The sequence below is a fragment of the Musa acuminata genome, unplaced genomic scaffold (assembly GCF_036884655.1).
Source record: "Musa acuminata AAA Group cultivar baxijiao unplaced genomic scaffold, Cavendish_Baxijiao_AAA HiC_scaffold_1136, whole genome shotgun sequence".
NCBI lineage: Eukaryota > Viridiplantae > Streptophyta > Magnoliopsida > Zingiberales > Musaceae > Musa > Musa acuminata.
This window is the reverse complement of record NW_027021348.1, coordinates 9711788-9721787: the sequence shown is the minus strand read 5'-3', so window position 1 is coordinate 9721787 and position 10000 is coordinate 9711788.

Genomic DNA, 10000 nt, shown 5'->3' with positions numbered 1-10000 from the left:
GCTCCCAGACGTGGGAGACTTTTGTCAGGTGGTCATTCAGAAATGGATGAATCACATTCTGACTGAGATCCCACTACACCCTCTATATGTTTGATGTGACATCCAGAGTTTTGGTGAGTTATTTCTGTTCGTGCTCTGGATAAGTATGATATGATTGCAACGTCAAGGACGACGTTTGAGCTTCTGTACGACATATGAGTTTGATATGCTCTGAAATGCTTCATTCACTATTGAGTTTGCTTCGTAATGTTCCATAGATCGTTGATGTGTTCTGGAACATTTTATCTGCCATTGATAAGCTCCGATAAGTTTCCTTTGTTTCTGATATGCTCCAATTACTCTGTGCTCCATTTGCTATGAACTGATATGTTCTAAAATGTCCTATCCGCCATTGATAAGCTCCGATATGTTTCCTTTGTTACTGATTTGTTCCAATTACTCTGTGCTCCATTTGCTATGAACTGATATGTTCTGAAATGTCCTATCTGCCATTGATATGTTCCAATTACTCTATGCCCCATTCCTTATGGATCAAATATGTTTTGAATGACATGATACGTATGATTTGGTATCTATTGAGATGGTATCCTTGAGAATTCTTGTATTCTGCCTTGCATTATGATACCTTACTCGTTTGAAACCGTTCCTTTTGTTCTGAATATGCTTTGTCACTTGCTGAGCCGTTTTTGGCTCACTCCGTTGTTATATAAATCTTTCAGGTCAGCTTGTCACTCTTCGAGATGTTTGATTTGGGCTGAGGCAGTGGATAGCTATTCAGAATAATGGGCAAGTCTGGTTGGTTATTACGATATTGTTGTATAAGTATGTCTTGTATATAATGAAATGTTGTCGATGAACCGAAATGGATATACTGTGTCCAAGTGTTAGGAGATCTCTCTTATTTGGAATTTCAGAATGTTAAGTCTAATTTATGGTGATATGAACTTGTGGTGAATAGTTGGAGTTCTGATTGTATAATTTATTTAGCTTGTGGATTTATAAATGTTGTTCATTTTTTTGTCAAGTTGGCTTGGGTTGCCATAAATGTGAATTATCGAGTGATGTGATATATGATTTTAAACTGCACAGGTTTTATGGATGTGAATATGAATAGAATGTTTTTCAGTGTCCTCAAACGTTAGTTTGGATCCTGGATGGATTGGTCTGTGATGAAAATTGTTTTAAAAATCATGGATATTTTGAGGGGCGTGACAGAGGTGGTATCAGAGCATTGTTTGAGGATTACTGAAATATTTGATATGTTGACATGCAAAATATATTGAGGTCTAGTGAACTATAGTGATTGGTAGAAATTTTCTTTGATGTATTTTAGGAATCTGGGATGATGAGGACATTTGGTCCTCCTATTTCAATTGTTTCTGATTAATTAAGAGGAATGAAAGGATTGATTGGGGATATTGAATCAGAGTGGCGCAGCAGAAGCATGATGAACCTAATTTCATTGGTGGCAGAAAAATGGATGATGCGAATAGAGAAGATATTCGATGTACAAAATTGTTCTAATGATCAAAAGATTTCTTTTGCTACCTTATATTGGAAGTAGAGGCTGATTATTATTGGCAACAATGAAAAGAATTTTTGGAGATATGTGGCAAGAATGATAAGGATAAGTTAGCAATAAAAATATGATTGGAAATGAATCAGAAAGTAATAACAAGAGGGTCAAGACCTTTGGATTTGAAATGGGAAGTCATCACAAAAGACTCAATCATGTGTGAATTATAAGTTAAATTATGAAACAAATTTGTGTTTCGGGTGATTGGAGTCTATTTTGCTTGTAGAAAGTTGGATCATAAAATAAAAGACTGCCCTTTGAACAATAAGAAAGAGTCACTGCCTCATAAATCATCAGCCCATGTCAGAGTGTATGCTATCACTGAATATGATTCTGAAACTTATGAATTAGTGGTCAAAGGTATTATGCATGTTTATGAAAGAATGCAAATATTTGTTTGACCATGGGTCCCATCTATGATTTGATTCGGAATATTTTGCCTATCACTTGGGTATTCAACCTAGACCACTACATTATGTGCTATATGTAAGAACGATCATTGGAGATTCTTTGATAACGAACTTGAATCTGGTCCTCTTGTCTGATTTTTATTGGAGAACTTGAACTTTTGCTGATTTAGTTCTCCTAGAGATTTGGAGTTTTGATATTATACTTGGTATAGATTGGCTATCTTTCTATCATACCAGTATGGATTGGTATATAACCAATGATCACTTTTTGCATATTTGATCAGTCGATCTTTTATTTTGAGAGTACTGGACATCATTTATCTCCTTGCCTAATGTATCCTAGGATGACTTGTTTGGATTACCTCCAAATGTGATCTTGCTTTTGATTTGGTCCTTGGGACAATCCCAATATCTAAGCCTCTCTACAGAAAGATATCATTTGAGTAAGTGGAATTGGAAAAGCAACTACAAGGATTATTAAATGAGGATTTTATTTGGCTTAATATTTCATCATGGGGTGCTCCGGTGTTAGTTAAAAAGATGTATGGAACATTGAGGCTTTGTAATGATTATAGACAATTGAATCAGGTGACAATCAAAAATGAGTATTTCCTGAAGTAACGACTTGCTTGATTAACTGTAGGGTGCGCAAGTATTTTTAGAAAAATTGCTTGAAGGTCGGGTTACCGTCTATTGAGGATCAAGGAGGAGAATATTTCGGTCCCTCGTGGATAATTATGTAATTGTATTGTATTGATGAAACTATTTAAGAGTAGGAGGAGGAAATAGAGATATCATAATCCTCATCTTTTCATCGATTGAGCTATGATCAATTTAGAGGACTAAATTTTCTTTTAAGGGGGGGAGAGTGTAATATCCCTTGCTTTTAAAAATTATTAATAAAGATTTATATGTAAATTGGAGGACCTATATGTAAATATAGAAATTACAAGGACTAAACTGCTAAGTTGCAAAAAAGAAAAAAAAAGGGAAAACCGAAAATTCGGTATTATCCCACCGCCTCCCACGCACTCTGTTTCTTCCAGAAACAGAGAGAGCGGTGGGGCGTGAGGACAAGAAGGAGAGTGGTAGAAGAAGAGGAGGTGGCTGCAGCGAGGGCTGCAGCGAGAAGCTGTGGGGCGTGGGGAGAAGAAGAGAGGAAGAAGAGGGAGAAGAGAAGAAGAAGAAGAAGAAGAAGAGAAGAGGATAGCTGCGGCAAGGCTGCAGCGAGGAGGTGTGTGGGGTTGGGGAGGAAAAGGGAAGAGGAGAAGAAGAGGGAAAAGAGAGGGAAGAGGGAGAGGAGCGAGAGGTGGCAGCAGCTAGGGCTGCAGCACCTCTGTTTCCTGCAGGTGGAAACAGAGGAGAGGTGTGGGGCGTTCGAAGAGGAGAAGAAGAAGAAGAGGAAGAGGAGAGGAAGATGAGCAGGGGAGGAAGAAAAGGCTGTGGCCGTGGCTGAGGCTGCGACTGCAGCATGCAGCTGGGAAAGAAGAGAAGGAAAGGAAGAAGAAGAGAAAGGAAGAAGGGAAGGAGAGGAAGAAGAGAAGGGGCTACGGCTGCGGCGATGGCAGCTGCAGTTGGAAGAGAAGAAGGAGAAGAAGATGAGCAGGGGAGGAAGAAAAGGCTGTGAGTGTGGTGGCTGCGGCCGTGGCTGCGACTCCGGCTGCGGCTGCGACGTTGGCTGCGGTAGCTGCGGCAGCGGTGGTGGCTGCAGTAGCTGCAGTAGCTGCTTTTGGGAAAGAGAAAGAGTAGGAACGAGAGAAGGGAAGAAGGAAATAGTGCAGTGGAAGGGGGCTGCGGTTGTGACCGCAGTTGCGGTCGTGGCTGCGATTGTGGCAGCGGCAGCGACGGCGGCTGTGGCAGCTGTGTTTGGGAAAGAAAAAGAAGGAATGAGAGTAAGAGAGAGCAGGTGACTGTGCCTCGATGTTCGACACGTGGTGTAATTGCGAAGAAAGGAAGAAAACGAGAGCACAAAACGAAACAGAGAGAGGACACGGAGGAAAAGTAGAAAGATTGGATTGGCACCTTCCTTGGATATTCAGATCAAAATATTTGAAAGGCAAGTTTCCCACTTGTTTCGATCCTTTCTATTGCAAGTTCCCTGTTCGTTTCTCCTATAATTGCTCTGATATGTCTTATTGCAAGTTCTCTGATCGTTTCTCCTATAATTGCTCTGATATGTCTTATTGCAAGTGTTCTAACCTTTTCTATAGCAAGCTTTCTAATCTTTTCTCTTGCAAGTTCCCTGATCGTTCCTCACTGCTATTTTATCTCCACATTTGTTTTGAATATGAGGAACTTTGAATTGTTCTAGCCTTGCATTTGATATATCTCCTGTTTAGACGTAACGATTCAAATCTGTGCAACTTCTGAGATTCTGACCTTTTGATACCGAGCTGCCTATAAGTCTTTGTTGGAAACTCTGATTTGTTCAAAACTGATTTCATTGGAAACTAGACTCGTAGACCTTTCCTTGATATATGGATTGAAAGATTTGGAATCCAAACACCTGTCCAGTTATCTGTTGAATCTGACATTATGAATTCTGCCAACAGAGATTTTGTTATACGACACTTGCTTACCAAATTATTTGTAACTCTCTCTGTTGGACAGTTCAATTCATATGAAGCCTATCTTATCTGAAAGTATTATCCAATGATTATTTCTGAGTAAATTGGAGCACGATTGATAGTTTGAATCATTTGTTCAATGTGCCTTCTGTATTCTGCCAGAAATCGAGCTTTGGTCGATTTCTCATACTCTGGTTTCATTCCTTTGGAAATTGATATCCTTTAGCTTTCTCATTCAATTGAGCTTTATATTACTGCTTTGAATTCTTGTATGCTCTTGTCCTTAAAATTATTGCATTCTTGAAAACTGTTGTGTAACGTTTATGCTATATCGTATTGACTCATATAGGCACATGTATATCCTATTGTTCCGCATTTGCTTTTGATATGTGCCTATTCCAGTTCCATTCCTTTGGATATCTGAATTTGTCTAACCTTCTTATTGGAATTGAGCTGATTATGATTGCTTGGAATCCCTGTACACTCTTGCTTTCAATTCTTTCCTAAAATGAATACTTTTGTGAGAGATTTGTTCCTTGCATCATTGTTTTGAAAAGGCACATGTACGTTTGGTTGTTCCGCGTGTGCTTCCGTTATATGCTGCTTATTGTTGAAACTGCCTTCTTGTACTCTGGTGTGTGGGATATTGTGAACCTTTGCCAGAAATGGTAAAGGGAGTTGTGAACCTTTGCCAGAAATGGTAAAGGGAGTTGTGAACCTTTGCCAGAAATGGTAAAGGGAGTTGTGAACCTTTGCCAGAAATGGTAAAGGGAGTTGTGAACCTTTGCCAGAAATGGTAAAGGGAGTTATGCATAGAGCCTGCGATGCTCTGCCGGCCCCCTCTGACTTCACCTAGACGTGGGTGGATGGAGCTCCCAGACGTGGGAGACTTTTGTCAGGTGGTCATTCAGAAATGGATGAATCACATTCTGACTGAGATCCCACTACACCCTCTATATGTTTGATGTGACATCCAGAGTTTTGGTGAGTTATTTCTGTTCGTGCTCTGGATAAGTATGATATGATTGCAACGTCAAGGACGACGTTTGAGCTTCTGTACGACATATGAGTTTGATATGCTCTGAAATGCTTCATTCACTATTGAGTTTGCTTCGTAATGTTCCATAGATCGTTGATGTGTTCTGGAACATTTTATCTGCCATTGATAAGCTCCGATAAGTTTCCTTTGTTTCTGATATGCTCCAATTACTCTGTGCTCCATTTGCTATGAACTGATATGTTCTAAAATGTCCTATCCGCCATTGATAAGCTCCGATATGTTTCCTTTGTTACTGATTTGTTCCAATTACTCTGTGCTCCATTTGCTATGAACTGATATGTTCTGAAATGTCCTATCTGCCATTGATATGTTCCAATTACTCTATGCCCCATTCCTTATGGATCAAATATGTTTTGAATGACATGATACGTATGATTTGGTATCTATTGAGATGGTATCCTTGAGAATTCTTGTATTCTGCCTTGCATTATGATACCTTACTCGTTTGAAACCGTTCCTTTTGTTCTGAATATGCTTTGTCACTTGCTGAGCCGTTTTTGGCTCACTCCGTTGTTATATAAATCTTTCAGGTCAGCTTGTCACTCTTCGAGATGTTTGATTTGGGCTGAGGCAGTGGATAGCTATTCAGAATAATGGGCAAGTCTGGTTGGTTATTACGATATTGTTGTATAAGTATGTCTTGTATATAATGAAATGTTGTCGATGAACCGAAATGGATATACTGTGTCCAAGTGTTAGGAGATCTCTCTTATTTGGAATTTCAGAATGTTAAGTCTAATTTATGGTGATATGAACTTGTGGTGAATAGTTGGAGTTCTGATTGTATAATTTATTTAGCTTGTGGATTTATAAATGTTGTTCATTTTTTTGTCAAGTTGGCTTGGGTTGCCATAAATGTGAATTATCGAGTGATGTGATATGTGATTTTAAACTGCACAGGTTTTATGGATGTGAATATGAATAGAATGTTTTTCAGTGTCCTCAAACGTTAGTTTGGATCCTGGATGGATTGGTCTGTGATGAAAATTGTTTTAAAAATCATGGATATTTTGAGGGGCGTGACACATTACCACAAGGGAAAGGGGGGCAACGATGGGAAGGCCGTCATCCGTCGAAGGGCGACTAAGAAAGCCAACCAATCATGTGCCAAGAGTCCAAAGACCCATGGTACATTCTTATCCACTGCATCCAAGAGCACTCACGTGAACACTGGAGCCACTCGAGACGAGAGGTCTGAGACATGCCATCGTTCGAGGACACACAAGGTGCACGGACATCGACACTTCTCATTCATATAGGACATGAGAAGTGGATAAGCGAGGTAAACAATGTCTATTTCCAAAGGAACTAGATAGATTGTACAGGCAACACACGCATCTCCGTTCAAACAGAGTGTCATTGAAGAGACTTGCAACGTCGGTGGTCAACTGCACAATTGCAGGGAGCCCACCACGGCATACAAATCCATCGCCGCTCACATGCCGACACAGTCACCCCATCGGACAGCCCGTCGCCAACCACGAGTAACAAAGACTCAAGTGGCCGATCAAACAAGGCAATCGACGACAAGACACCGCCGTGCACGAAGAAGTACAAAGCAAGGCATTATTGGCCACACAAGGAAGAAGAAGATTTCAAGCGAAGGAAAAATGGCCCAGAAACAGGCCAATACAGCCCAAAAACGGGCCAAAACAGGCCATTTTTGGCTGCGCGAGCAAACGACGAGCTGCGGACAGCGGGCGAAGCGAGAGGCAGCACCGTCCCTGCTATACGAAAGCCCCATCCAGCCCTGTGCCACCCGGGGGGTTCCAGGGTGCTGAGATGGCTGACGTTTTGCTCCGCTCACGATGGTCGTCGCGGCACGCAAGAACAGCCCAAAAACAGGCCAAAACTGCCCAAAAACGGGCCAAAACTGGCCATTTTTGGCTGCGCGAGCGAGCGGCGAACAGCGAGCGAAGCGTGAGGCAGCACCGTCCCTGCTATACGAAAGCCCCATCCAGCCCTGTGCCACCCGGGGGGTTCCAGGGTGCTGAGATGGCTGACATTTTGCTCCGCTCACGACGGTCGCCGCGGCACGCAAGAACAGCCCAAAAACAGGCAAAAACAGCCCAAAAACGGGCCAAAACTGGCCATTTTTGGCTGAGCGAGCGAGCAGCGAGCGGCGAACAGCGAGCGAAGCGAGAGGCAGCACCGTCCCTGCTATACGAAAGCCCCATCCAGCCCTGTGCCACCCGGGGGGTTCCAGGGTGCTGAGATGGCTGACGTTTTGCTCCGCTCTCGACGGTCACCGCGCAACGCAAGAACAGGCCAAAAACTGGCCAAAACGGCCCAAAAACGGGCCAAAACTGGCCATTTTTGGCTGCGCGAGCGAGCGGCGAGTGGCGGACAGCGAGCGAAGCGAGAGGCAGCACCGTCCCTGCTATACGAAAGCCCCATCCAGCCCTGTGCCACCCGGGGGGTTCCAGGGTGCTGAGATGGCTGACATTTTGCTCCGCTCACGACGGTCGCCGCACCACGCAAGAACAGCCCAAAAACAGGCCAAAACGGCCCAAAAACGGGCCAAAACTGGCCATTTTTGGCTGCGCGAGCGAGCGGCGAGCGGCGGACAGCGAGCGAAGCGAGAGGCAGCACCGTCCCTGCTATACGAAAGCCCCATCCAGCCCTGTGCCACCCGGGGGGTTCCAGGGTGCTGAGATGGCTGACGTTTTGCTCCGCTCACGATGGTCACCGCACCACGCAAGAACAGCCCAAAAACAGGCCAAAACAGCCCAAAAACGGGCCAAAACAGGCCATTTTTGGCTGCGCGAGCGAGCGGCGAGCGGCGAACAGTGAGCGAAGCGTGAGGCAGCACCGTCCCTGCTATACGAAAGCCCCATCCAGCCCTGTGCCACCCGGGGGGTTCCAGGGTGCTGAGATGGCTGACGTTTTGCTCCGCTCTCGACGGTCACCGCGCAACGCAAGAACAGGCCAAAAACTGGCCAAAACGGCCCAAAAACGGGCCAAAACTGGCCATTTTTGGCTGCGCGAGCGAGCGGCGAGTGGCGGACAGCAAGCGAAGCGAGAGGCAGCACCGTCCCTGCTATACGAAAGCCCCATCCAGCCCTGTGCCACCCGGGGGGTTCCAGGGTGCTGAGATGGCTGACATTTTGCTCCGCTCACGACGGTCGCCGCACCACGCAAGAACAGCCCAAAAACAGGCCAAAACGGCCCAAAAACGGGCCAAAACTGGCCATTTTTGGCTGCGCGAGCGAGCGGCGAGCGGCGGACAGCGAGCGAAGCGAGAGGCAGCACCGTCCCTGCTATACGAAAGCCCCATCCAGCCCTGTGCCACCCGGGGGGTTCCAGGGTGCTGAGATGGCTGACGTTTTGCTCCGCTCACGATGGTCACCGCACCACGCAAGAACAGCCCAAAAACAGGCCAAAACAGCCCAAAAACGGGCCAAAACAGGCCATTTTTGGCTGCGCGAGCGAGCGGCGAGCGGCGAACAGTGAGCGAAGCGTGAGGCAGCACCGTCCCTGCTATACGAAAGCCCCATCCAGCCCTGTGCCACCCGGGGGGTTCCAGGGTGCTGAGATGGCTGACATTTTGCTCCGCTCACGACGGTCGCCGCGCCACGCAAGAACAGCCCAAAAACAGGCCAAAACAGCCCAAAAACGGGCCAAAACAGGCCATTTTTGGCTGCGCGAGCGAGCGGCGAGCGGCGAACAGCGAGCGAAGCGTGAGGCAGCACCGTCCCTGCTATACGAAAGCCCCATCCAGCCCTGTGCCACCCGGGGGGTTCCAGGGTGCTGAGATGGCTGACATTTTGCTCCGCTCACGACGGTCGCCGCGCCACACAAGAACAGCCCAAAAACAGGCCAAAACAGCCCAAAAACGGGCCAAAACAGGCCATTTTTGGCTGCGCGAGCGAGCGGCGAGCGGCGAACAGCGAGCGAAGCGTGAGGCAGCACCGTCCCTGCTATACGAAAGCCCCATCCAGCCCTGTGCCACCCGGGGGGTTCCAGGGTGCTGAGATGGCTGACATTTTGCTCCGCTCACGACGGTCGCCGCGCCACGCAAGAACAGCCCAAAAACAGGCCAAAACAGCCCAAAAACGGGCCAAAACAGGCCATTTTTGGCTGCGCGAGCGAGCGGCGAGCGGCGAACAGCGAGCGAAGCGTGAGGCAGCACCGTCCCTGCTATACGAAAGCCCCATCCAGCCCTGTGCCACCCGGGGGGTTCCAGGGTGCTGAGATGGCTGACGTTTTGGTCCGCTCTCGATGGTCACCGCGCAACGCAAGAACATGCCAAAAACTGGCCAAAACGGCCCAAAAACGGGCCAAAACTGGCCATTTTTGGCTGCGCGAGCGAGCGGCGAGTGGCGGACAGCGAGCGAAGCGAGAGGCAGCACCGTCCCTGCTATACGAAAGCCCCATCCAGCCCTGT